The 4,935-nt window shown below is 47.0% G+C and overlaps 1 long non-coding RNA gene across 1 annotated transcript; it reads left to right on the plus strand.

Moving 5' to 3' along the window:
- Window positions 1-1,039: 1,039 nt before the first annotated feature.
- LOC130366854 (uncharacterized) lies at window positions 1,040-1,860 on the plus strand. The gene is made up of 3 exons (XR_008891951.1): window positions 1,040-1,178; window positions 1,279-1,443; window positions 1,546-1,860. It is a non-coding gene; the product is annotated as an uncharacterized LOC130366854 (long non-coding RNA).
- Window positions 1,861-4,935: the final 3,075 nt, after the last annotated feature.

Consider the following 4,935-nt stretch of genomic DNA (forward strand, 5'->3'; position numbering starts at 1 on the left):
CACTAAAGAAAAAACACTTCCTATAATAATAATAATAATAATGATGATGATGATGATGATGATGATGATAATAATAATACACATTGGGACAGATGTATGAAAACCTGTGCAGAGGTCAAGTGGACCAGTTGCCCATAGCAACCAATCAGATCGCTTCTTTCACTTTTCAGAGGCCTTTTTAAAAATGAAAGAAACTACCTGATTGGTTGCTATGGGCAACTGGTCCACTTTCCCTCTTCCCTGGTTTTGATAAATCTCTAAGACAACCCCTCCCCCCCCCCAGTGCTTTTAGCAAAAATAACACAAGGATAACTGAGAAAAGAAATGAGGGGGAAGATTTTGATGTTTGTTTTTTTTTGCATAAAAAAAACAAAACATCAAACAAGAATTGTGTTTGTTCCTAGGCTTAGGCTGTGATTAAAAACAACATATAAATGGTGTTTTTCAAAGCCCACATTGCTTTATTTCTGGTGCTTTTTCCCCCCTTTCGACAGACGTCTGTCCAGCTATTGCAAAGCTACAACTCCCAGCATGCCCTGACAGCCGAAGGCTGAGAGTTGTAGTTTTGCAACAGGTGGGCAGCCACAAGGGATCGGTTTTGCAGTATGTCAATCTAGGGCCATGGTGTCTGATCTGGAACTGGCAGCAGGAGCCACGACCACTTTAAATCAATGGCTGCTGGGACGTCTGACTAGTGACATCCTTCGCTCCAGACCGCAACGTCAGGGACGTCACTCGTCAGACGTCCCGGCGGCCAGCGCTGCTCATTGAGCCTACCGGAGTAGCATTGATCTATGTAAGAAACCTATGGGCCCAGGCTGTTGGGGCCACCAAATGATATTACATATACAGAATGTCTGGTTAGGAGAAATAAATATAACGCACCCACAGGGAGTGGCGCCATTTTAATAAAAATTGTCAAAAACCTTAGATAACAGTCATACAGAATATATTAGAAAGCTTTTTTGATTTTCAGCCAATCAGAGAGCAGCACTACTGAAATAGAACTCCCAGGAGGTAACAGCGTGTCACACATGTGATGTCATAACCATTGTCCACCAAAGAGCAGCACTGAGCAGAAATAACACGGCTCCTGTTCATTCTCCATCAGTGAGGGGCCGGTGCTGGACACTGTGTAGGGACGCGGGAATGCAAAGTCATACACATGACTGTGACTGGTAAGTGTTACATTGTTGTGTCCAAAAGATCTTTAGTGCAGTTCCATGTGTATTTCTATGATAAACATGTAAATAATTTATCTTTTTTTTCTTATCTTAGATGCACTATCCCCAGGACATGGAGTAGCATTTCCGGACCTACAGCAAGACGTTGGATGAAGGCATAGCCCCAGAAATAACACTGGTCCTGTTCATCAGTGAGGGGCCGGTGCTGGACACTGTGTAGGGACACGGGAATGCAAAGTCATGCACATGACTGTGACTGGTAAGTGTTACATTGTTTTGTCCAAAAGGTCTTTATTGCAGTTCCATGTGTATTTCTATGATAAACATGTAAATAATCTATCTTTTTTGTCCCCTATCTTAGATGCACTATTTCCAGGACATGGAGTAGCATTTCGAGACCTACAGCAAGACGTTGGATGAAGGCACAGGCCTAGGAATCATGCACATACACAGAAACATTTGCCCAAATTCTAGAGGTAACCTCCTTTAGTATGCCCAGAGGAAGGGCCATACAGTAGCCATGGATTCCCTACAGGTTTCCTCCCCTCTGGAGGTTTTTCCTGTCCTGAGTATTAGTTACTGTACGCTCTTTGTGAGTGATGGGAGGTTACAAAAAATCCCCTACACAAACATTTTAATAAATAATAAATAAAGTTCCCCTTTTTTTAAACTGTTCTTTGACTTGTTCGACTCATTTATTTATTTCTGTGTGTGAAAATAGAGTTAGCAAAACATGGATGACCAAAGCTGCTCTCCTGCACGATCTGCATAATGCGGTGCGGAGAGAGGCAACTGGTGCTGGGTGGTGCAGCTTATGAGGCAAACGTAGAACACCCAGCAAGTTCCATGCACAAGCCTTTTTCTGATGAATGGGACTCATGCAGGGAACTTGCTAGGGGTCATACGGTTGCAAAGGATCAACTTTTGGGTACATGAACTGTCCCTTAAAGGGGTATAGATATCTTATCCCCTATGTAAAGGATAGGGGATAAGATGTCTGATCAATGGGATCCTGCTGCTGGGACCCCAGCAATCTCCATGCAGCAACCAAAATTCTAAATAGTATGTTTAGCTCACTGGTTCCTGTGGTGGGATTCGTGACATCATGCCACACCTTCTTGTGACATCACACCACCTCCCATAGACATAAATGGAAAGGGCGTGGCGTGAGGTCACGACCCGCACCACGAGAACCCAGAGTTCTAAATATATTATTCAGAACGCCGGGTGCTGCATGAAGATCGCGGGGGTCCCAGTGATCAGTCATCTTTTGTCCTATCCTTAAGGTAGGGGATAAGATATCTAGGGGCGGAGTACCACTTTAAGGAATTAGAGAGTGTAGGCATGCCTTACAAGCAGGTAGAAAAAGAACAGCTGGGAGAAATGACAGGACACAAAGCAATATTTGGCTGGGACCGATTTTGGGTGTGTTCTGGCCAATTAAAGGAGAACTATGGCAAAAATTAACTTATCCCCTATCCATGGGTTATGGGATAAGTAGCTGATCGTGGGGGGTCCCCCTGCAATACCTGGGATGAGACCCGTCGTTCAGTGAGAAGCGCTCGCTGCAGACGTCAAATCTCAATTTCCCTGGACCCCCCCCTTCCTTCATGTCCACCACAGACGCCCCCAGACTGCTGTCTCTTACAGAGTTTTATGCCCAGAAATGGTTGGCTACTCACTTTGTCAGTAGATTCTCATCCTAAATATGAAGACAATCGGGGAAATGTACCTGTGGAGAGGAAATGTTGTCCAGTTGCTCTTAGCAACCAATCAGATTACTTCTTTTATTTTTCAGAGGTCTTCTCAAGAATGAAAGAAGCAATCTGATTGGTTGCTATGGGCAACCTGATGAAAACATCTTTTTTTTCTTTAACAACTACAGTACTACAACTCCCATTGTAGTGTGTCTTTTCAACCTGTTCATCCTCCAACCCTGACCCTTAGGGTGGCATAGACGGACCACACTGGGGGTTGTAGTACTTTCATTTTTACAGTTCCCCTATAACTCTGCAGCTTCGGTAGAAGTATGAGGCTCAGCCTTAGAGTCAGTGTATCTGGCTGCTCCAGTGTTCTTCTCTTTTACAGCCTGGACACTGTTCTCCTCCACACTGGTCCCTGTGGTCCGGTCAGATGGTTCTGGACTGGGGCTGAATGGTTGCTTGAGGGATTTAGTGGCAGATTTTTTTGGGACTTCAGTTGTTGGATGACCTCTCTTCAGTGGCTGCTGATATTCGTAGTGCAGAATTTACAGGTGTTACGTAAAAGGGGTACTCCGGGGGAAAACATTATTTTATTTTAGTTTTTTTAAATCAACTGGTGCAAGAAAGTTAAACAGATTTGTAAATTACTTCTTAAAAATCTTAATCCTTACAGTACTTATCAGCTGCCATATGCTACAGAGGAAGTTGTATAGTTCTTTTCGGTCTGACTACAGTGCTCTCTGTGAGTAGGAGCAAATCTCCATAGTAAACTTCTCCTACTCCGGACAGTTCCTAACATGGACAGAGGTGTCAGCAGAGAGCACATCCTGTGAAACACAGCTGTTCAGTGTGAGAAGTGTGCGGGTGTGTCCCTGTTTGAGCTCTCCAGGACTTCCAAGAGAACTACAGAGGCAGGTGTTCTAACTGCTTTTCCCAGGAGGGTGGCAGACTCCTGGGGAGAGCCTCCCCTGCATGGAGCCCCGGAAATCTCGAGCCTCCACTTCCCGTTCTTCCAGGCTGGCGGGGGGTGGAGAGAAAACTGCAACAGCCATTGTTCCGGCCGGAGGAAGAAAATCTGGCAGAGTCTGCAGCAATGCAAGCTCTGCTTCCACGGCGACGGGTGCCAACCAGAGATCTGGAGGAAGCAAGGCGAGGAGGAAAAAAGTGGAGATGTGGGCCCAAGGAGTCGAGCGATACATACTGCTCCCGCATGGCCGCACGCTTTGCGGAATATGACCAGTGCGGTAAGGAGCTGAGGATGGCCAGGGAGGATCTACGTGTGGCTCAGAATCTGGTGAGCACGGGGTCCAAAAAGAACAGGCCAGAGCTAAGAAAGAGGATCACAGCGCTGAAAAGCGAGATTGTGAAGCTGGAGGAGAGGAGAGACGAGATCCTGGAGGGAAGCGGTCTTTTCCAGGAAAAGCTGATTAATGAAGACCGGTTTGCCGCCACGAAATCCCCAGGTAAGGTGGAGGTGGATGATGGGGAGAGTAGTGGCGGTGAACAAAGTGAGGATGGTGGTGATGAGGAAAAGGATGAGAATGTGGAGGAAGACGCTGTGCCTGTGGCTGCTCCCTGTGACACCCAGGCCACCCAGGACAGCTATATTGAACCAGCCCAGGTGGCTCTTCCTTCAAGTGAGAGCGGTGAGGATGATGTGGAGAGTGAGGCTGGGGGATTGCTAAGGGCGATAGTCATGCAGGAGTCCCCAGCCCACCTCCAGCATTTCACCTTTGGTGATGATCTCTGTGATGATGTGGCAGTTAAGAGGAAAAAGCAAAAGACACAAGAATCAGTGAAGTACGTGTTTGTTCCTTTCCAGCAGTCTGGGCCAGCTGCAAAGCTGGTTCAGGCTGCTGGGCCCCCCAGACTGCCAGACTCCGTTTCTGTGGTGGAATGGAGCCAGCATGGGGGGTACAGCATGGCGTCAGTAAAAGCTGCAGACGCAATAGATGTGAAGCCCACCCATCCTGCCGGTAGGGAGGGGCAGGATGGGCTTATGGTGGGAAGCGCGAGTTATGCCCCTGTGTGCTCGGGGGGCGGTTCCC

This window comes from Hyla sarda, chromosome 4 (assembly GCF_029499605.1).
Source record: "Hyla sarda isolate aHylSar1 chromosome 4, aHylSar1.hap1, whole genome shotgun sequence".
Lineage (NCBI taxonomy): Eukaryota > Metazoa > Chordata > Amphibia > Anura > Hylidae > Hyla > Hyla sarda.